At 35.1% G+C, this 24,584-nt stretch overlaps 1 protein-coding gene and 1 long non-coding RNA gene across 6 annotated transcripts in view; both read left to right on the top strand.

Annotated features, from left to right (window-relative positions):
- Positions 1-3,746, top strand: part of LOC141376999 (uncharacterized) — a 4,994-nt gene extending 1,248 nt beyond the window's left edge. Inside the window, exons 1-2 of the long non-coding RNA XR_015505846.1 lie at positions 1-385; positions 429-3,746. The exon at positions 1-385 is cut by the window's left edge and continues 1,248 nt beyond it. This is a non-coding gene — a long non-coding RNA (uncharacterized LOC141376999). The remainder of the gene's footprint in view (positions 386-428) is intronic.
- lrmda (leucine rich melanocyte differentiation associated) overlaps positions 1-24,584 on the top strand; it is a 597,710-nt gene that overhangs the window by 34,622 nt on the left and 538,504 nt on the right.

The following is a 24,584-nucleotide window of genomic DNA, read 5'->3' as shown; positions in this document are numbered from 1 at the left end:
ATTAAACTAATTGTGATTAGTGTTGTTTTTGGTGGCCTGTTTTAATTTTCTGTTCTAGTCTTTGTGTGAAGCTGATATTTTAGTTTTTATTAGTTTTAGTTACCTTCATACTCTTTTTAGTCTAGTCTGGTTTTAGTTAAGTTTAACATTAGTTACATGTCTTGACATTTATTTCTTTATTGAATGTTTTTAAATATCTTTTAAGCAGTGGTGTTTTTTTCTTCTTCAATTTTTGTGGCTGCATTTCTCTCCATCTTTAAAGGGCCATGACACCCCCCACTTTCGGTTAAAGTCTACTTTAAGATTTTTTCAAAAGATGCATGATTATTAGGCGTGGAGCTCCGCGAGCATCGGGCAGGAGTGGGCGTGGCCAGCAGGGGAGAACGTGAGCGAACAAAGCTAGCTCACAAAATGAGACAAACCGTGAGGAGACGCATGAGTTTATAGTTTACAAAGTTAAAATGGAAAGAAATGAACAGTGATTTAATGCCCTGCTACATTTGTTATTCGTAATTTCATATACACATAACCACAATTTATATCATTGTAAAGATAAATGTGTTCATGTAAACCCTATAAATGAGGACTTCTCCCTCAATCCCCGTATCCAGCAGACTCAGTGCAGCAGGTCTCCTGACCTGTCTATTTTAACCATTAGCCCTGCTGGTAATCTGGAGGATTTAGGCAAACACAGCAGCACAGTGATGTGTTTGAATGTGAACGAACTCCTGATAAAAGACAGCATCCGGCATTCTCTAATTCTCGTGTTGCTCTCCCGACAAAAATGCTAGCAGCACACACAGCTTTGCTGTATGATCGTCCCTGACAAGATCGCGGGGGAAAACATGCAACAAACCCCGTGGATCATGGAAACAAACGCATGTGAGCCTTCATGAACGGCTAAATACTGTGTGCCTGTGCCGTGGGTCCGTGACGTGTCTCACAGCTCAGGCTTGACTCTGGCAGGTCTCATGAATAATTAAGCAGCCGGCTCTTCTCATAGGATAAGAAACTCTGCTATGAATAATAATGAGAAACCGACGCGTCATCATTGCATTTGCAGTTCTGCGCTACGTCACCGATTTTGATCCCGCCCCAAAAATCATTTTAAACCCGGAAGCTGAAATTAGCTGACAAAAGCTCAAAATTATCCAGTTTTCCCCACAATTAAAGCTGACAGGTGCTAACATTGTCTTAACTGATGCTCAACACACACAAATCTGTTAATTAAAAAAAAAAGTTCTCCAGGGTGTCCTGAACCTTTAATCATAACACATTCTGTTTTCTTAATTGTAATGAAAGTTTTCCAAATGTTGCTTCCTTTTGTCCCAATGAAACCTGGCTGGCCAGCAATCTTTCCTTAGCTTTCTCTGTGTTTGTCTGTTTGTTGTCTTCTTCTAAATAATGCCTCGAGTGTGGTTAGAGGAAGTGGCATTGCCTGCATCTAAGCAGTGTGACCTTACTGCTAAATAATAATAACACGACTAAACAAAACTAACTAGTGTTTTTGTAATAACATTTAGTTTCATCTATAACATAATGTTATAACATTTTAATTTCAGACATTTTAACATAGTTTTTATTTTTTAAACCTGACAAAAGTCATTGATCCCAGCTGTAAGAGCAACAAATAATCCTTGAAAAACTTGATTTCTAGTTGATCATTTGGAAAAGTGGCAGAAGGTAGATTTTTCCGATGAATCATCTGTTGAACTGCACCCCAATCATCACAAATACTGCAGAAGACCTATTGAAATCCTTGGGGACCCAAGATTATCACAGAAATCAGTAAAGTTGGTGAAGTAAAAATCATGGTTTGGGGTTACATTCAGTATAGGGGCATGCGAGAGATCTGAAGAGTGAATGGCAACATCAACAGCCTGAGGTATTAAGACATTTGTGCTTCCTATTAAATACAAATCACAGGAGAGAGCAAATTCTTTAGCAGGATAGCGCTCCTTCTCATATTTCAGCCTTCAAAGTTCCTGAAAGCAAAGAACGTCAAGGTGTTCCAGGATTGGCCAGCCCAGTCACCAGATTATTGAGCATGTCTGGGGTAGGATGAAGATGGAGGCATTGAAGATGAACCCATGCTTAGCATGTCCTGCAAGAACGCTTTTTTTTGCTATTCCAGATGACTTTATTAATGAGTTGTTTGAGTCATTGCAGAGATGTATGGATGCAGTCCTACAAGCTCATGGGGTCATACACAATAGTACTTATTTTTCAACTGCACCATGACTTTATATTCTATATTGTACATTGTTCCTGTTAAGTGACAAGACCTTTTTGTCTAAGAAACCGCAGTTTTGTCGCATCTCTTTTTGTTTTTGTCACAATGTTATACATTAGGTTTGTTGATTAAGCTATTTAGTCAAAGTTTTCATTGAAGAAAGCAACACTAGTTGTGAGGCAGCTTGTTAGTTGTTGTATCTTAATGCAAATGTTAATTTTGAAAAAAAAATTGTGTTAATATGATAGATTGCTTCAGCTTTGAAATAGTTTTTCAGAATCTTTTGAAAGTGAACTTCATTTTTATGAACTACAGACATTTTAGCATCATGTCAACAATGGTTGGAGGCAAATAAAAATCTGAAAGGATGTAATTTCAAAGCTTTAGTTTCAAACAAGAATCACGCTTAAGCCATTTACTCATACTCTTGCTCTTGGATCAATATATAGGTTTCCTTATGCATTCACATCTAAATACTGCTCTTTTGTTTCAGTATGAAGATAAATATGGTGGCCTGCCCTTGTTCGTTCTCATTATTATGTGCTAGCCTCTTTAGAGTGGAAAGCTGGAACTGATGCATTATCCTAGTGAATCCATCTTTCACCCAACACAATGAATAATGGAGAAATGTGACAAACGGCCAAAAAAAGCGATGGGGAAAGGCTCATGAATGGAATTAAGGGGAATGATGCAACTCAGCAAGGCTCTCCATCAAGAGCACTGCGGCCCATAGATCATTTTATATTTAACCGAAACTAGAAGAGCTTTGGATATTAAACAGGACTTTGAGTTTGTTCAGCTGGGCCTCTTCCTCCTCATTCAACTGCAGGCAAAAATATGCACTCGTCCCCTTTGCATAGAAATATGCCAGAAGAGTGATGTCATAATTATTTTAATATGGTCCAAAGCTGTGATGCTTAATGTTTAGTGACTGGGTTCCATTGAGTGCGTGTGAAGGGTGTCTTCAGGCTTCGCTCAGCAACAGAAAGGACAACATTGTTCGCCAGGGACGAGGAGAGACACAATAACATATTTCATGACTGCATGTGAAGTGCTCTTGCACAAAAGGAGATTTTCACCAGATTACAAGTAAGATGAACTGGGCATCTTTTGTGCAGCAGTGCAGTATTGATGAGTTGCCTGGGGCGACTGCTTTGCACTGGGATGGAGAGTGAGGAGACAAAATGGGCCTCACTATTTATAGAATGAATTTGGTAGAAGTGCAGCTCGTTGGCTTTCAGATTAATATCTTGTTTTTCAAAGCAGATGTGTGAGATTTAGATGTGTAATCAGATTATTTTAATGGCTCCATTTCATCTGCTCTTCATTTTAAAGTCCAAGTGTGGAAGTTCTGCACAGCTAGAGGCACCAAAAAGTACTGCATGATGCATGATGGCTGTTTCAAACTCTTTGCTGTTTTGCATTTTTAGAAACACGGGTGACTTTGGTTCCCACTGTTTGAGTCATTTTGACCCAATCATTGTGCAGAAATAAAGATTTGCCTCGACTAAAAGACTTAGAAAAAAAAAATGGAATTGATGGAATTTTCATTTACATTTTATTTAAAGTAATTTCTTCAGGGTGTGGGCACGTCTTTTTTTTTATTTTCATTGATCAATTCAAAATTAACAACAATCAAGGAAAAGGAATAAAACAACAAAAAAAAAATAGTTAAATGGGCCAGGACACGCCTGGCCAATCTCCTCCGTCCGGGTGATGTCATGTAGTTTGTGACAACGTAGCGAAACCATAGAGTGAAACAAACAGCAAAATGGGAAAATGTAAGTTTACATCCTGGTTGGGGAAAGACAAGTTTAAACAGTCGCTAAAAACAACGGCATAATCTATTACTTCAAGCTTTGTTTTTTCCAAGCTTATATCTGTGTTCTATTACATGGTTGTGCTCCATTGATTAATTTAACTACAACTGTTTATTAACAACTGTTTATTAAGTTAAAGATTTCATACTAATTAGAACTTGAAGTGGCGATGAGGTCTTAAAATATTCTTAGAAGGTCTTTAAAAAGTTTTAAAAAGGAATTGATATTACCTTTAGGATTTTAGACTTTGTAAATTGTATTTTTTTGCTACAATTTTGAAATGATGCTTTTTTTTCACTTCCAGTTATGTTTTTTAAACATTGTGTCAGTTCATTTGAAAAATACTAACACAGTCTTCAATTAAGAAAAGAAATCAGATCATTAGGTCATAATATTAAAATATTACACACAAAAAATTGTATCATTCACTTTTAGAATAATACATTAACAATTCATTACTTTTATTGACGAAGCTTGAGCTTTTACCAGTTTGTTTAGCATATATTACTTTATTTTTCAATAAAAATCAAAACCCAAACAATGTCTAATTCCACAGAAACATCTAACTAACTAAATACATGAAAGCTAAATTAATAAACACACGAAGAGGTCTTCAGAGTATCCTAACTATCCTACTCTATCCAAAAATACAAGGGGTGGCGCTCGCCCCTAACCTAGTGTACTAAACACAAGGGTAGTCCTACGTTGTCCCGCAGAGTTTAGCTCCAACCCTAATCAAAACACACCTGTTCTTAGCTTCCAAGTGATCTTGAAAACAATGATAAGCATGTTCAGGTGTGTTTGATTACTGTTGTAGCAAAATTCTACAGGACACTGACCCTCCAGGAACAAGTTTGCAAATCAAACCAATGTAGTAATTCATAACTAATGTTTTAATTCGAAAAATGTTTAATATCTTTTTTCCTTTTTTTCCATTGCTCTGCATCTGTGTTTTGAACCCCACCTCTGATTAAAGTAGCAGCACCTCTGCTTGCATAGGAGAATTATTCAGTTTTATAGTGTATTTGCCAGCTTGACTACAGCGCTAGCATTTTAACATCCATTTACAAGCTTTTAACTGTCAGGATCCATTGAATTATGGATATTTACTTTCCTCACAGTTCTGCGTACCACCAAAATGACTTTTAATGGTGCAAGTGGTAATATTAATGTTTTCTTATGAGCGTCATTATTAGCATATCAGTCTGTTGCCTGAAGAGCTGGCCATTGGCTTTTGATGAGGAGCTCACACGTTAAAGGAGATCCAGTAGTTCATAACTCTCCCCTTTACTCACTGTCAACTTTTTTTTTTTTTAATGCAGCAATAGATGAATCCAGGAGTGATTTTGCATCTCTGTAAATCTGACGCTATCGTCCTGCCACCGAAAGTGTTGACTTATAGCACCTGGTGCATTTCTCAAAGGCTAAAGCGGCTCGTGCTGTTGACTGGGAAGTCATTTAGGAGGGAGAGGGAGACTTGTTCGAGATGTGCATTTTAATCCTGGTCTGTTTAATGTTTGCCCCTGACAGTCTGAGCCAGACATCATTTTAATGGCATGTACAGTGATAAAGCCAATAAAACGTCAAGATGATTGATAATATGAGCATTATACCAATATGACTTTCCTGTCCGCCTCTCTGCAGCTAGATGATGGTTTCCAAATTGAATTCGATGTGTGTGTGTGTGTGTGTGTGTGTGTGTGTGTGTGTGTGTGTGTGTGTGCGTTAAACAGACAGAGAATTGTTTGTGTATAAATGCGAAGGCGTTTTTCTTTTGCAACACATTTGTTGCGGCATTTCCAACTGCGTCATTTTGACTTAGCAAGTGTTTTCTACGCGCATCCGATGATAAACTCAAATCTAATAGAAAGCTTTGCGTGACGCTGGATCAAATAAGCCAAGGCCTGGGTCCAAAAACTACACAGACATCCTTATAAATTAATGAATGCTCTCAATATTTGTCCAAACTGTTTATAGTGAAGCGTGGCAAAGCGGTGTGTCTCCAATGGCTTTGTGTGGTGTCATGAGATTGGTGTGGGACGGTAAGACATTCAACAAGCGCTGGTAAATCACTCATCAGTCATACATGGCGTTAAAGCACACATCCGGTGTGACAAACATCTGAAGCGCTCCACTGCGAGTTAAGGCCAGCATGTGTGTTTTATATCAAATAAGGCTTATTTACAGACAAATCTGAATTGCTTCGAGAGCCTGCCGAGAGCTGAAATATTTATTTCTCCCAACTTTCTGCACTTGTCCAAACATTGCGAGGAAGGGCCTGGCTGAGAGGACTAGGGGAGCCATCTTTCATCCTTCGTTCATGGCTATCTTTAACATTAAGTCTTGTTGCTTTCCCTAAGGGGAGTTTGTGTTGAAACTGCACAGATGCTCATGAAGTCTTTGTGAGTGAACTAATCACAATCGGTGTACAGTTCTGACATTTGTTAATATGTCATTTTCTTTGTTTCATTCAAGCATGGTTCCGTTTTTCAGCTTCGTTTTAAACACTGTGACATGTCACGATAAACACTGGATGAATAAGAATAGCTTGAGAAGGTTTGTTTTTGTATGCTTGATGAAAATCTTTTGGCACGCCTTAGGAAGTAAATCGACAGTAGTAGTTTTTTTTCTCCTCTTTCTCTTGTTTGACTGACGTGTTTGACAAGATTTCTCTATTTGCTCATTCTGACCTCTGTCCTTAGAAAAGCTTTCCAGGTAAAATCAACCTCTAGCAGACTTGCCTACGGAGAGGCTTTTTGCGTTTTATGTAAATAGTGATTGATGGCACATCTTACCTAGTGTGCAGCTTTTGACAAAAAGTATTGATGGGTGCTCTCAGTAAGTGTTAGTGGAGGTGACAGAGCAATCCATTTTAAGATGAATTACAGCGCAAACTCCCTCCATGGCAAAGTCATGAAGTCAGTTTCATCTGCCGTCGCGAGGCTGGCTGCATTCATGAGCGCTTTGGCTGTCATTTTCGCGACTCCAGGCAGATCAGTGTTTCTCAATTGTGAATTTTAAATTTTAAGGGTTGACAAGGACGCAGCCGGGCTGACGCAATGACAATTTTAGAAAACCTGAGCATGTGAAGGGGGCTTTTAGCTTTTGAAAAAAAAAAACGAAATGTTTTATTTTGTCAGAGATTGTTTTATTTTATTTTTTATTTTTTTGGCTAAACCCTTTGTAGGTCATATGGTGGCGAGTCATATATACTGCAAAGATATTATTTCAGCATTGGTCACTGAAATCAAATAGTTTCAATATTCTAAGTGTTTAATTCATTTCTATAACATGTCTTCAGGTTAGCTTTCAAACTGGTTTCATTCATTCATTAAAAGCATTGTATTCACATAATGTGTACCATTCAATAGCATGTCAATAAGGGCTTGATTAAACAGTGTAAAAAGATTAATATGCATAATGTGTATGACACATATGGCATCACATATTGGATTTTTAAATTAGCATTAATCTAAAAATAAATACTTTTTTTTATGAATAAACGGATGTATAGAATACCAAACCAAGGCCTAATTTTTAAAATATATTTTTAAATTGTGTATATAGTATACACACACACACACGGTGTAACTTGCCACTTTATTAGGTACACCTTACTAGAACCGGTTTGGACCCTCTTTTGCCTTCAGAACTGCTATAATCCTTTGTAACATAGATTCAAAAAGGTACTGGAAATATTCCTCAGAAATGTTGGTCCATGTTGACTTGATAGCATCACGCAGTTGCTGCAGATTTGTCAGCTGCACTTCCATGATGCGACTTCTGTGTGTAGGCTCAGTAATTTTACTTCTATAGTGACAAAGAAGTTATTTACAATGCTTTAAAGTGAAATAACTGAACATAAACATAGGAGGCTGACAAAAATGGTCATTTTAGGAGAACATTTCAGATGGCATTTAGAGGTTTTTGCATTTAAGCTCTTCATATATATATATATATATATATATTTCTCATCGAGGTAAAATGTAGTCTTGTGAGTGTTATGATAGAGCTTGAGATAGAATTTAGCACTGAAGATTGAAGGCAGGATTGGATTAGAACTGCACATCAAGTGCTTTGCAAACGCCTGAGAGTCTGGCCTGTTGCGCGTCACTCGTTTGGGGCAGGTGAGTGTAACCAATATATTATTATTTTTCAAGACTTGCCTTGTCCAAAAACAGAGGCTGCAACTGCAACCACATGCATTAACCACAGCTCATAACATACGATGGAATAGCACTTTAGATATGCTTAAATTCATAATCGTTGTTAACACTAATCGAATTAAGACATGTTGGGTTTTCCAATTTCAGTCGCGGTATTGAAGTGCAGTAAAAACAGGTAAATGTCATTATCAAACTATTACCATTGTGTAGGACTTTTAGCTGCATTTTCTGACAAGATAAGCCATACACACTCAGCTGTTTGACACTTCTCTGCATCCATCGAATCGACCACAGACAAACATCTTCTCCGAGTGTCCGCACACACACAGTGAACTCCTGGAGACACATACACCCATCATAGTCATTATCATCATCACTGATCACACATTTATGCTGTCCGGGGAAAAAAAAAAACGAAAGTTGTTGCTGAATGAAAGTGAATCTTGAAAAATTAATTGCATGCATAAAAAAAATATTTAATTAAATTTGTGGAAAGGAGTTTGATTCCATTGTGAAACTGTACTTTGGAGCAGCCAGTCAGTCGAGTTTATAGCTAAATATTTAGCTGTTTTTGCATGTCCTTTATGGCACAATTTATTAAAAAATATATAAAAATAGCAATCATTACAAGTTAATTTAAAAAAGCACCTGAATTGTTTTAGAGTTTTTTGTTTGCATGTGTTATTTTGAAAGAGAGAGAGAGAATTTTAAATGTATAAAAATGTATAAATGGATTTTATATAATTATATGACCACAGCCCAGACATTAACCTGAATATCTGTTTTTTAAATCAAATGAATAAATAAATAAGTGACTTAAAATCAAAATATCTTTGCATATAATAAAATCCTTTATTAAGCTTTTTCACTATTATTGCTTTTGTTGGCAATCTGCTGTTTTACCTGCCAATAAACCTGGATAATAACTTTTCTCCAACTCTCTATGTGATTAAAGTCCAATACTTTCTTTTTTTATTTGTTTATCATAAAAATGGTGTATTTAAATAAAACAAATACATAAGTTATAATCAAGTTAATTCAAATGAATTATTTTAGTTTTATTATTATACTAAATACCTTATTGTGCTGTCACTATGGCATTGTTTTTTTAAGCAAATTTGCTATTTTACCTACCAGTGAGACTCGGTAATAGCTTTTCTTCAAATCTTTTTGTCTAAGTGATATAGTAATAGCCATTCAAAGCTAATATAAATATATATAACCTGTGTTACCATTAAGGCTCATTTAGCAAGTACAAGCTTCCTGCCTGGTGCCTGCATGCTTTGTTTGAGTTGGATGTTAGGGAGTAATCCACTGGTCCGCATTGAGCGAGACTCTGCTTTGGTGATAGATGTGCTCACACATTTCCCTAACCATGCACACCAAGCAAATACATTTTGCCTAATTGCAACAATCAAGTTCCACTGCTCTCCTTTTTGGTCTTTTGTTGATGAATGCAAGTGCACTGCGGCCTGCTTGTGATCCGAAGACCGAGCTGGGTTTCTACTGTCAAGTCACTGCGAGCAAAACAAATGCATTAGAAACAAACTTATTTTAGACTCCAGTGTCAACATAAGACAAATAATTTATGAATAAAAGATAATTTCATAATTTGTGTCAGTACTGCTCCTTAGTATTTTTCACACACAAAAAAGAAAACACTGATTTTCCTTTATTTGCAACCAGGGATACACTCCATTTAGGCTTTTATGTTTAGAAATACTGATAAATACTTGTATTGTCGTTTACTTGCAAGATGTTTTTCTCCTTGAATTTTCCTCTTCAATTAAATAATGCTGGGTTCTCACACCAAAAGCAAAATTAAGTATTTGCATGAGTAGATTACATGCAAAGTCAATGCAAACATGGCATTCGGCTCAATGGTGTCATTCTCATTAGGAAAATTTGCTCAATTAAAGAAGACGTGAGTGAGGGAAGTGTGCATTTCTGGCAGACTTGTTGCTCATTCCATTTCATTTGTGAAAATTCACCTATATTTGCACTTTTCCATTTTTAAAGTAGGTAATCTATTTGCTTTAATACTTAATTTAGCTTTTTGTGTGAATCCACCATTGTTTGTTTGCATACATTTTTTTTATTAAAATGAGTTTTCATTTGTGGACATTTTCCACAAAAGTACATGATATGTGGAGATTTTAACAATGTTTTATATATATATATATATATATATATATATATATATATATATATATATATATATATATATATATATATATATATATATATATATATATATATATATATATGTATATATATATATATATATATATATATATATAATGTTAGTATTTTAGATAAAGGAAAACAGTTGAAGTCAAAATTTTTAGCCCCCTCTATATTTTGCCCCAATTTCTGTTTAGCAGAAAGATTTTTTTTCAACATCTTACTACACATAATAGTTTTAATGACCCATTTCTGACTGATTTATTTTATTTTTGCCATGATGACAGTACATAATATTCTACTAGATAGTTTTACTAGTAGATACCAGTGTTTAGCTTATAGTGCAATTTAAATTCTTAACTAGGTTAAGTAGGCAAGTTGAAGTAATTAGGCATTGTAAAGAGTGTCTGCTATGTCTTAAAGTATTAAAAGGCCTAAATTTTGTCGCCGCAATGGCATAATGCTTAGTGCGCTGGCATATGCGTCCTGAGTTCCAATCCCGGCTCGAGGACATTTTCCATCCTTACCCCCTTTCTCTCTCCCACTTTGCTTCCTTTCTGAAATACTGTCGTATTCACTTACAAAGGCCAAAAATAAAGTCAAAAAAATTTCAATCAAAATTTTAAAAGTCTTAAATTCACTACAATATAGTGTTTTAATTCTTAAATCATTTTAATCAGGTCTAAATTTTGCTTTATCCAAGTAAAGCTACTTAATTGGACCGACATCCATCCAATGACCAACAATAGATCTCAATAATTCTTTTTTTTAAATATAAATAAAAGTTGTACATAAATAAAAAAAAGCTGTTTTTACATTTTTACAGCAAAACCCCCAATTTAAATTCCCTAACCAGGTAAAGAAAACTATTACCCATGACCGGACTGGGCCATTAGAAAAAGCCTTTAAATATAAGTCTAAAACTTAATTCTTAATGGTCCTAAAACAGTTTTAAAAAGTCTTAATTTTGACAGATTGATGAAATCTGCAGAAACCCTGATTGTATTATAATAGTTTGTTCTATAGGCAATCAAAAAATATTGCTTAAGGGGGCTAATAATATGACCTTAAAATGGTTTAAAAAAAATAAAAAAAACTGCTTTTAATCTAGCCAAAATAAATTAAACAAGACTTTTTTTAGAAGAAGAAAAATATTATTGGAAATGCTGTGAAAACTTCTTTGCTCTGTTAAACATCGTTTGGGAAATGTTTAAAACACATTCGCAGGATGCCTAATAATTTTGACTTCATTCGTACATTATATCATTTTATGTTTAAGTGATGTATGTGAATACAGAAGTAAAATCAACCACAGTAAAACTTGAAACCAAATAAATACAGTTACAATCATATATGATCTGTCGAAGTTCAAGTGGATAATCTCCTGACTCAAGTAAACTCTGCCAAATGTCTCTTCAAGCCTCCATTGGCACTCTTTAGCACAATATATTGGACGGTCCAAAAAAACGTGCCCGTTGGCCCCAAGGAGGCCCTGAAAGTGACAGTGGAAACACAACTGTCCTTGGCACACGCTTGCACACTCGCTTAAGGCCCGACATTGGAAACGCGGCTCTATGGATCCAGAGCAGACACAGGGGTTGACAGAGGCAGATTTTAACAGATGCTTCAAGGGGACCTCAGCCCATGAAATCCTGCTGTCCTGGAACCAAAGCCCCACCCTCTAACTGCTGTATAAATAGATTGTCATGACAGGGCAATTCATCTCCAGCCATGAAAACATCAAGTTTAAAAGACAGCTCGTCGAGACCTGGCGCTTGTTAAGGCCAGATCAGCGCCGCAGATGCCTGGGATGTAAACTCATGAAGAGAAGATGAATTTGTCTGTCATCCCTGACTTTGACAGTTGCTGTAAATCTGATTCAGGCCCTGCGCATGTTTGTGTGGGGCGCATCAAATAAGGCAAGAGAGTGAACTGCACATGTAAAAATTTCAAATAAGAGCAATGGTGAAAAGAAAGTCCACCTGGGATACGCGAAGGCTTCTTATCCGATGATGTGCTTTGAGCCTGTTGTTAAAAGAGAACATTTGGCAGTGATTTTTAAAGCCCTCTGCTCTCTCCTTATTTTTTTCCCCCGCTCGTGTTATTTTCAAGATGGTGGTCACGTAAGGCGCCCTGGAAAATGAATTGTGGGAGTGTCTGAAGAGCCATTTGCGGCTTGATTGATGGGAGCAGGCGAGCTGTGCTGGCCGTTTTCTGTGATCTGCCGCATATGAACCGTGCGTGGCACATTCCCCTGGAAACAGTTAAAGTTTTTTAGTGTCGCTGGGTTTTAGCAAAGCGCCACACTTGTCAAATGATATGTGACAAACTCGCTGAGAAGTAGATTTGATAGTATAATGTTACGCGTTATGAGGTCTGCCTGGAAGCACTAGAGTTTCATTTGTGAAAAGAATAGGTTATTAATATGAACGTGGCTCACTCTGATTATTAAACGGAATAGTCATTTTTACCGATACTACATATACTACTACACATTTCTATTATTATTTATGTCGTTGTTAATGAATGATTTATGAACTTGTTTTTATTAGTTACTTGATAATGTATCGATATGTTGTGTGTGTACAGTTAATTCAACGTAACCATATATACATACAAAGTTATTATTAAATTAAACCAATAAATGTAAAAAAAAAAAAAAAAATATATATATATATATATATATATATATATATATATATATATATATATATATATATATATATATATATATGTATATATTTTTAATGTGTTTATACATACTTTTAAAAAGTGTTTGCATAACAATACTAATAATTCTACTACTGCTACTACTACTACTGCTAATGCTAATAATAATAAAGAAAAATAATTTACTAATAAATGAATCCACTATACAAACACAGAAATGCAAAGTAAATCAATAATAATAATAATACAACAACAACAACAATATTATTATTATTATTTTCTGTGATTTATATTGCGTTTAGGGATGTAACGATTCACCGTGAGTCGGTTGAAAATCGATTCAAATATGTGACTATTCAAACTGATACATGTTGAACAGAGGGGCACTGTTTACAGCCGCAATCTCACTTTACCTGCTCATAAGCGGCGAGCAAGAAGTGGGGCGGCAGAGTAAAATGACATTGGTGAAGTGCGCCAGACAAACTGTGCTTTTACTGAGAAAAGATGTTTATTTACACTAACAGATTAATGAATATTATGCACATGAACCATCAGGACCGTGAAAAACTACTGTCGCAGACGTCTATACGCAAAAAAAATTAATAAGCCAAACCACGTGGATCGGATGATTTGTTCCTCTTGCTTCAAGGAGTGCTACGCAGATTACATGGTGCATCAGTGTTTTCACTAAAGTGTGAAGATGTTTTTCAGAATGAAAGAGAAAGTTGTTCTGTTACAGAACCAGATATTAGATTATTTTTACCCTCATCATTTTCCCTCGATTGGAATTTTGTAGGTGAGTTCATCTGCATAAAATTACCCAAAAACAAATTAAAGAATGGATGAAAACAATGGAAATAAATAAAAAGTGCTTTATCGTTTTTGTAGGTGTATTGAGGTACATAAATTCAATAATCAAATGTAAAATAATCCTGCATGAAGTCTTCATTGCATAAATAAACACATTCATTCTTTGGTATGGTGGCAGACTTGATTGTTTCTTGTGCCAAAAGTAGTTTAAATTCACTTGAATTCACAGCCACATCAAAAATCTTTCAAACCGTTGTATTAGGGTTAAACCTTGCAATCACATCATGTGCTCTGAACTGTTTCCTGGTTAATTATAATACTTGACATTGCAGGTCCTGCGATGTGTCTATTACAGATTTGCGCATTGCAATATTAGTGCTGAAATTATATATTGTGCAGCCCTAAAACAAACAAATAAAAATATTAAATTTAATTTGTAAAATAATTTGGGATTATATGTTTGAAATGTGTATACTTGTATTAGGGCAGTTCCGACCAGTTTTTTTTTTTGCCTCTGAGTCATTTGATTTTGAGTATCTACCAATACCAAAACCCAATCCAATACTTCTATAATACAATAAAAAATAAATAAATAAAGAAGAGCGATGAAACAGATGCAGGTTGTTCCTTATTTGTTTATTTAATTCACCTTAACTTTCACCCTTCTATGAGGTAGTTAAAAAATCAAGTAATAAATAACATAAATTCTTTACTTTTAAACTTTAGTGAAACAGCAAATAAAAAAAAAACTAATTTAAAAACAAATAGCACCTCAACTTTTATAATATACATATATATTCAAGTCCTGATCGGGAGGTATTGTCTGATTCTGAACGAGTTTGAAACCCTGTGATTGGGTTCAATTTCCAATCACATATTCTGAGTCTGGACATCCCTAACATGTCTGTATGCATGCATGTTTATTTATGCATTTATTTAATAAAAAAATTCTATATAATAATGTTGCTACTGGGTGATGCGGTGGTGCAGTGGGTAGCACTGTTGCTTCAAAGCAAGAAGGTTGCTGTTTTGAGCCTCGGCTGTGTCAGTTGGCATTTTTGTGTGGAGTTTGCATGTTCTCCCCGCGTTTCCGTGGGTTTCCTCCGGGTGCTCCGGTTTCCCCAACAAGTCCAAAAACAAGCGGTACAGGTGAATTGGGTAAGCTAAATTGTCTGTAGTGTATGTGTGTAAAGGAGAATGTATTGGTGTTTCACAGTGATGGGCTGCAGCTGGAAGAACATCTGCTGCGTAAAACATATGCTGGATAAGTTGGCGATTCATTCCACTGTGGTGACCCCAGATTAATAAAGGGACTAAGCCGAAAAGAAAATGTATGAATAAATAATGCTGCTATTTCTCTTTACATCAACATCGACGTTTAGGATGCAGCTATGGTCTGATTCACTGTAATTCTGTTAATATTCTGCTGACAGCTAAATGGTGTGGAGAAGATGTGGATGTTGTTACAGGCTTATGTGCTGTTCTTGAGAAGATCCCTGTCAGATAGCCTGAGCTTTGATGTTCTCCCATCTTCACCATCTTCCTCTTACTTTTTCACAACCCTGAATCATCACAAAGAGCGGCCCACTTATAACCTGCCAGAGGAATCCTCCTTGAAGAGACACCTTTAAATAGTTAATTGGAAAACGATTAAATTTTATAAGAACTTATCAATACTGCTTATTTAGCACAAGTGAAATTCCTCACAAAAAAGGTGACAAATGTGGGCTGAGAGTTTGCCTTTGATCTGAATTAGCATGCAAATGGCTTTTGCCTTGATATGTCAGTCCTTGTCCCGAAGCAAGATGAGGCCTTAAGCCAAAAAGAGCGTTTTGGGGGGGAAGGGATGGGCTGGAAAGGGGTGCAAGATACTAGGAGATGTTAATTAGCATGTGGAGGAAAAATACTTCAGACAAGTGGTAAGTGGCTCCTGATAATGTGGTGACTAAACATTTCCCTCCTCCCCATTGTCTGTCAGATCCTCAGCTCGGGAGTTAAAACTCCTTTCACCTGAGAGAGGAAATCAAAGATAATCCAGAGTTTGATGTTGGAGAAAACTTTAGAGTTTGGGGAAAAAAGGGGTCACCCAATGTATAGGGCAACGGGTTTAAGCTGTAAACCCCACACAAAGGCCGCTGACAGCCTGCGCTTCACAGGAAAGTCTTTGGGAAGGTCTAAGCACCTTCTCTGTGCATGACTAAACCTATTGAGGGATGGAGAGATAAAGGAACCCACGGCTTAAAATCAAACTTTAATTTTCTATCAAAAATAAAATCCACGCCTTCAATAGACGAGAAAATGCAAGCAGGCAAAAGTTGCCCTATGCAGGTGTGGAAAGAGAAGAAACTAAATTGGATAGATTTCTTTTCCTGGTTATGTGGTTGCAATCTTACAAAAGCTAATGTTGCCATGGCGATGATGAAAAGGCAGATTATTCAATGTTTACTCCGTGGAAATGACATCCTATTGGAGTAAACAAGCGGTGTGTGTTTTGTGACGGGTTTAGGTTTATTTGTTAAGAGCTTTTCTCTGTAGTTGATCTGTAAACTTTAGATAGATTAGTTTTTCCCCCACGGCGCAGTGCATTACATTTCAATAGAGCTGTTTTATGATAGTCATTAGCGCTTAACCCTCGTAACATATTCAGGCCTGTTTTGACCCTGAAACAAATACAGGAAAAGGTGTAAAAAGATAATGGCATATTTATGCAAGTAAAATGAATCACTTTTGTTTGGAAGCTTTTCAGGGTTATAGTTATATATTTTGGGGAGTTTTGTTAGGATGAAATTAGCTGAACTGTAGAATTTGTTACTTCTACTAAAACAAACTACTTCAAAACACAGAAATTCTAAATTAAATGTATAAACAACATTATCCTTATCATCATCATACGGTACAGGTGAGTTGAATAAGCTAAATTGGCCGTAGTCTATTAGTGGGAGTTTACCTGCTATAACGCATGTCTTTGGGCTTGTGGGTGAAAACGGAGCACCCGGAGGAAACCCACGCGAACATGCACACTCCACACAGAAATGCCAACTGACCCAGCCGAGGCTCGAACCAGCGACCTTCTTACTGTGAAGCGACAGTGATAACCACTGTGCCACCGCACCGCCTGACCCTGAAACAAATGCAGGAAATTGATCTGTAAAAAGATAATGGCATATTTATGCAAGTAAAATTAATCACTTTTGTTTGGAAGATTTTCATGGTTATAGTTATATATTTTTGGTGTTTTGTGAGAATAAAATTAGCTGAACTGTGGAATTCTGTTATTTCCTTTAAATGAAACCACTTTAAAACACACAATAATTCGAAATTAATGTTTCATTTATTAATATATAAAATATATTAATGTATGAAATCATCATCATTATTAGTAGTATTATTATTACTATTATTATATGAAGCATTAAATGGAATAAATATTATTTTTTAAACAATTTCTAGATATTTGGAATGTCTTTATACAATATATGTTATCTATATATTTAAAAATGAACCCGAAAGAAATACACTGACATGCCAAAAAAATAAATAAGTAAATAAATAAAAATGTATTGCTTTTGTTGGGATGCTTTTCAGAGTAATAGTTATATATTTTTTGTGTTTTGTTAGTATTACATTTGTATTTATAACTGAGGATAGCCAAAAACAAAATCATTTAATTAAATTCAGTTATTTCCCATTTATTTAAATGGGTAATTCACAGATTAATTTTAATAATAAATAATAATGTCATGAAAATAATGTTTAAGTAATATTATGTTTTATATGTAGATAAAAATTGAAATGAACATGTATTATGTTATAATAAATAATAATGGCCTTTGCATCAGTTGTCATAACCTTTGGATTACATATCATCATATCTTTTTTGGTTTGATTCACTTGTAATTTTAAATGAAAGAGTTACTCATAAGAACATTTGCATTTAATCCTTACCATTTCACATGAAAAGTTTGAGACTTTAGAAAGTCCAAAGAAAGGAGCATCTATAGCCTATGCTTTGCATTAGCCGCTTTTATAACCGTATTAATGTGTAGACATGCGTTCATTACATACGTCTCAACAGACAAGCTGTTTTGACTTGCAGGGTCATTCTCGAAACGAGTCTTCCTTTCCTGAGTCTGAATAATGACCTCTTCCAACTTCCACTCTGATAGATTCATGCAACCCCACTATTGCTTTACTGCACATTTGCTTACCATAAGAATGCAATTTTCAGCCATAAGGTCCCAGGACTTGGCAGGGGACCGGGGGGGAAAATTGTCCATTTCTTGCCAAAGCAACAGCCCTGGATGATCTAGAGGTCTGCCCTAGGGGATGGGTTATCCACATCAGGCCAAAGTGCTGTCACGCTGTGGAAAAATGATTAATTTCCCCATGCTCCCTTTTATCCCAGAAGGATGCGGGGTTACACAGCAGCACTTGTTCGGATAAATGCTTCATTGACGCATATGCAGATCTCCGTCGGACCCATTTGATACCCTCTGATCAATAATTGACTGTGCGATTATCATTTAAAGCAGGCCGGCGTGAAGCGCTGCCACGTGCTCATGCATATCAGAAGGACCGTTTGTCCTCTTCAATTGGGCAGACTGAATGGATTTATGGCATTCTCTGCAGCAAATTCACACATTTAAAGATAGATGCCATGACCGTGGATGACACCACACTCTGAAAATGCTGTATGTACAATCCCGACTGTTGTGCTAAAAATGTAGTTTTAAATCTTTTATGCATTTAACTCAATGCTTGGGTTTGTTCAAATTCGGCAGCATTTTTTTTTTTAAGAGTATGTGCTTTCTGAAGTGGTTAGACAATGGGAAAAAGAGACAGCCGGAATAAATGGGAGGTGCGCAGGTCTCTAACAACACATTTAATAGCGTAAACTATTCAAATGCCTGAAAGACGGGGCTGTTCGGGACCCTCTCCTGTACTGTTACAAAACAGAAGACAGTACCGGTTTGACAGCTCCAAGTGTCTGAGGCCAGGGAAATAATTGATAGCAGGCTGCCTGCATCCAAGGTCCTTTAGCAGTAATTGCAAGCAGAATGTGGCTCTCTGATCTCACCAGTGGTATTTGCCATGCCAAAACAGCCCAGATTTGACAGATTGCCTTCCTGCAGTAATAACTTAGGCATGTTCTCCTCTTTCTCACACAAGGCCGCGCAGCCTTCTCACCACAGAACACAGCTGAATTATTATTTTATGCTGAGTTTTGATTTCCCTCTTCCCCTGCTTTTGACAGGCCACTCATGAAATAATGGTTTTATTTTATAACTGCAGCAAAGACTCAAGGCATGGTTTTGTCCCCCGCTCATGATTTCAGTAGCAACTAGAAGTACTTAAAATCCAAAATAGTGTTTTAGGGAAGCTAAATGCGTGGGTAGCTGACATGTCCGTAAACTTTTTTTTTTTTTCCTGTTTCCTTTTTTGATTTTTGTTTAAAAATGTATATTTACACAAGGGAAAGTGATTATTAGCTGTCAATTTTGGAGCATTTTGCTCTTACAAGTTCAGTTGAAATAATTCAGGAGTATGACATACTTTTGTATTACAGGAGAAGCTTTGATATTTATAGAAATGTATAAACATTTTTGTATTTCATTATTATTTCTCATAATTAAGCATGTGTATTTCATTATTAATATTATTCATTCATTCATTTTCTTTTGGGCTCAGTCCCTTAATTAATCTGGGGCTGCCACAGCAGAATGAACCGGCAACTTATCCTGCATATATTGTACACAGCGGATGCCCTTCCAGCCACAATCCATCACTGGGAAACATTCATACTCATTCACACACATGGACTATGGAAAATTTAGCTTACCCAATTCACCTTAACCAATTCACCTATAGTGCATGTCTTTGGACTTGTGGGGGAAACTGAAGCGAACACAGGGAGAACATACAAACTCAGAAATGCCAACTGACCTTGCCGGCACACAAACCAGGCTTTTTTCTTGCTGTATATATTATTAAAAATAATAAACGCATAGTATATATTTTATTTATATTTCTCATAATTAAATGTGTTTATTATTATTATTATTATTATTATTATTATTATTATTATTAGTAGTAGTAGTTATTATTACTATTTCACGATTATTAAACAGTGTAGCATATATATATATATATATATATATATATATATATATATATATATATAATTATGAACATATTTAATGTATATTTCTCAGAATTAAACATTTATATTTTATAAATATATTATATTTTATATTATTATCATTATTATTATTATTATTATTATTATTATTATTATTATTATTATTATTATTATTATTATTATTATTATTATTAATATTATTATTACTTTTAGTTGTAAATGAATGGTGATTATTAAATGTCTTTCACTATTGATTTTTTTCTTTTTAACAAGTTATTATTATTATTTTCTAATTATTCAACAGTGTAACATGCATTTTTTAGGAAGGATAAAAATATTAATAAAAATGTATAAACATATATTTTTAATATATATTTCTTATAATTAAACATGTATATTTCATTATTATTATTATTAATATTATCATTATTATTATTATTATTATTAGCCCCCCTGTTTATTTTCCCCCTATTTCTGTTTAACAGAGAAGAGAAGATTTTTCAACACGTTTCTAAACATAATAGTTTTAATAACTCATTTCTAATAACTGAATTATTTTATCTTTGCCATGATGAAAGTAAATAATATTTTACTAGATTTTTTTCAAGACACTTCTATACAGCTTAAAGTGACATTTAAAGGCTTAACTAGGTTAATTAGGTTAACTAGGCAGGTTAGGGTAATTAGGCACGTTATTGTATTAACGATGGTTTATTCTGTAGACCATTGAGAAAAAAATATATGGGGCTACTAAGTTTGACCTTAAAATAAAAATAAAATAAAATTATTAATTAAAAACTGCTTTTATTCTAGCCGAAATAAAACAAATGAGACTTTCTCCAAAGGAAAAAAAAGTGTATTGACAATGTGGAAATTTCCTTGCTCTGTTAAACATCATTTGGGAAAAAAAAGAAAAAAAAAATCAACGGGGGCTAATAATTCAACTGTAAACTTTTTATATTTAATTAATATTTCTCATAATTACACATGCATTTTATTATTATTGTTGTTGTTTTATTATTATTATTATTATTATTAACGTAGACAAATTATAAATTGAAATTTGTATTGGATATTTTAAGAAGCCAATAAATTATTAATTGAAATTTAAAGTAATAGTACATTTTAGCATTTGTTTTTAAAATGTATTATTAGGTTAATTGTAATATAACATTTCTGAAACAACTTAACCAGTTCATAAAATGAATATAATGTCTATTCACTTAATCAACATTGACCGTAATTACAATTTAAGTGAATATTTTTAGCTTAATAATATTATAGACAGCTGCAGAGCCTGTTGAGTGACGGTGTTTGATCCTGTGAAGATAGTTGGACTCCGCCTCATATCTTCCTCTGCGTCCGCATCAGAGAGCACTCTGGGATTTATTGTCAGCCGGAGTTTCCTTGATGGGGTCTAATAATACCGAGCCTCTTTTCCCTGCCAAGGTGATAGAATCTGCCCTCGCAGGGTTTGAGAGGACCCCTGTGTGCTCCTCCGCAGTAGCCTGTGTTCTCTGGCAGTGCTGGAAGCCTGGCAGCTCCACCCTATGGCTGTCCAAACAAGGTTTCACTACAGGCGCCAACATCAAAAAGATCCGCTCAGAGGCTGCTGGAGCGCCAAACTGCGGGATGTTAGCTTTATTTATTTACACCCTCCTAAAAAAAGCGCGCTTGGCGGTAGCTGCTCCTTTTTACCTTCATGGGTATTTTGCTCTCTGTCATTACCTGCAAATTTACGAGCGCGGCCCTGATTAAATGTGCTGCTATGACTCGACAGACGGCCATTGTGAGCTAAAGAGATGAAAATGTAAGCAAATGAAGGTGCTTTTCTATTTGAATAATTAAGGGGTGAGGAATATAAATAGTCAAACGTAGCCCTGCTAAAGGGAACACACAGGCTGAGATGTTACTTGTGAAAGATATTTCACTTTTTTACCTTAGGATAAATAACATTTGGTTGTATTTAAGACTGAAATTAAAGCTTAAAAAGGCCTTAAAAATGCCTCACTGCACTGATTCTAGACAGCTTAAAGGGATAGTTCAACCTTCTGACAAAAAAAAAAAAAAATACAGTTTACTAATTCTGGACTTGTTCCAAATCAGTTTGAGGATTTTTTATTGTTCTATAGAGCCCAAAAGAAGATATATGTAGAAGAATGGAAAACTTTTAGTATGAATGTCAACAGTGGTGAAAAAAGTATTGACAAATCATATTCAAGTAAAAGCACCATTACTTGGCAAAAAATGTAGTGCATGTAGAGTAAAAGTATCTGTTGTAAATTCAAAGTATGAGTAAAACGTATTCCTCCTAAAAGTAAGAGTAGTGAGTATTACACTGTGAAAATGATTGCGCCTTATACCCTGCAAATGAATAAATATAGCTTACGTCATTGCCACGTTTTTTCTTGAATTATTTTCCATTGATGGACTATATATGTAAATTGTGAGAATAATTTAATGTAAGAAAGCATTACATTTAACCTTTAATTCTTCCACACTGTACATGTTTTCTGATTTATAAAGCATCTGTGTCTTGGGGTCAGTTTGTTGTTGTGATTTTTCTATGCATTATTTGATTGGAGAGAATCATGGGACTGACTACTTAGGCCCCATTTAAACTAATGCGTTTTGGTTTTAAAACGGCGTTTTAGAACGGAAATGATCCACGGCCATACTGGCGATTCATATATCATTTCTAAAAAAGATCTCCGTCCACACTATACTGCTCAAAATGCACATCATGTGACCATACACATACTCTGGCATGCGCTGCAGCATATGCGAGTGCTTTGAGCACACTTCCCACCTTGGGCAGTTCATTATGGATATACCGCTGGATCTAATCTGACTATATTTGTTAAATGTGATATTTAATTAATCTTTTCTCTATCTAACGACTCTTTGGTCTTTCGAATCTATTACTTTGTTCTCAGGTAACGTGTTTTGGCTGAGTGCATATAAGTTAATTTATTAATTCATGTAACCATGTACACTGATTCTGCACATTTGACTTATTGATTGCCTTTATTTCGTATATTGTATAAACTTATTGTATGTTATAGTTTTATAATGGTTGTGATTGATTATTAAAACTGATATTTAGAAAAAGAGAGGGTATCTTTTGTATTTTTTAATTAAAGTGAAAGCAGGCTGTTATTTTAGGCTCCGTTTTGTTATAAATATGCATACAGTGAAGATGACTATCACATATATAATGACGTATATAAATATGTAGCTACATGACGGCTCAACATTTTTGACGTCTGTTAAGTTGTTAATATTAAAATGAAAATAGGCAGGTCCTTATATCATGTTTTCATTTTATTGTTGATATAGTGAAACAATGCAGCCTGCGGGGCGGTGCGAATGGAGTTATAAAGTACACTGTTCCCTTTGAAGATTAACCCGACATGTCCTCAGTAGTTTGTTTTCCATAAAAACTTGCGAAGTCTGAACTTATAAGGAAAGGATGCAAGACTGGATTTTGTGCACTTAATATTCAGAAAAAGTCCCAATCAGAATATCTGCAGCCACATCTCGTTTTCTGATGTCTTAGTTTTCCCCCAATCCACACTCACATGGAGCAGCAAAGTTTTAGAACAAAAACTGCCTCTTCAGCTTTTTCAAAACGTCTCCATTTTCGGAGCTCGAAAACTCCGGGCTAGTGTGGGCGGATTTGATATGGCATAACTACGGTGGCCGGGAAGTGCGAAACAACAAAACAACCAGTGTGTGGTACATTCTACGTCACTTCCGGGGTGTGGTACATTCCCTTTCCGTAGAAAATCTGTAATTGTAAATTTGTTTTGGGATTTGTAAAAGTGTTTTGCGTCATGTTAATTTGTTTTCTAAAATGTAAATTAGTTTCGTCCTTGGTAAAATAGTTTTTCCTATGTAATTGTGTCTGATGATAGGTAAACATGTTTTTCAAAATGTAAATTTGTCTCGAGCTTTGTTAAAGTGTTTTAAACTTTGTAATGTTGTTTTGCACTTCCCGGCCACCGTACATAACCATATCAAATATTAATAGCGATAGCAAAAAACGTTCTAAAACTATAACATATAGTAAACGGGGCCTAGTCAATCACCATAGACATGAACAAATATTGTAGTGGCTCCATATTGAAAGTAAGTAAACGTACCATTGCATCACTGAAAATGTACTCAAATTAAAGTAAAACTACACTGAAAAAAGTGTTGCATGAACAAAAAAAGTGTTGCATTTATTTGTGTTGATTTAAAACAAACAAATTAAGTTTAATAATGTTCAACTTAATTTGTTTGTTTAAATTCAACACAAATAAATTGTTTACAACCACTTAAAGTAAAAAAAAAATTTGAGTAAATCCAAGGAATCATCTTTGAATAATTTTTTTAAGAGATTTGAGTGTTTGTAATTTGTTACTTTACACTACTGTATGTCCGACATTCTTCAAAATATCTTCTATTGTGTTCAACAGAATTAAAACTTCAACTGGTTTGGGACAAATCAAGGTGGAGTAAATGATGCGAGAATTGTAATTTTTGTGTGAACTGTCCCTTTACCAAGCAATGCAATT

The sequence above is a fragment of the Danio rerio genome, chromosome 13, assembly GCF_052040795.2.
Source record: "Danio rerio strain M-AB ecotype USA chromosome 13, GRCz13ab, whole genome shotgun sequence".
In the NCBI taxonomy this organism is placed as follows: Eukaryota; Metazoa; Chordata; class Actinopteri; order Cypriniformes; family Danionidae; genus Danio; species Danio rerio.
This window is presented reverse-complemented; position numbering and strand designations above follow the sequence as displayed.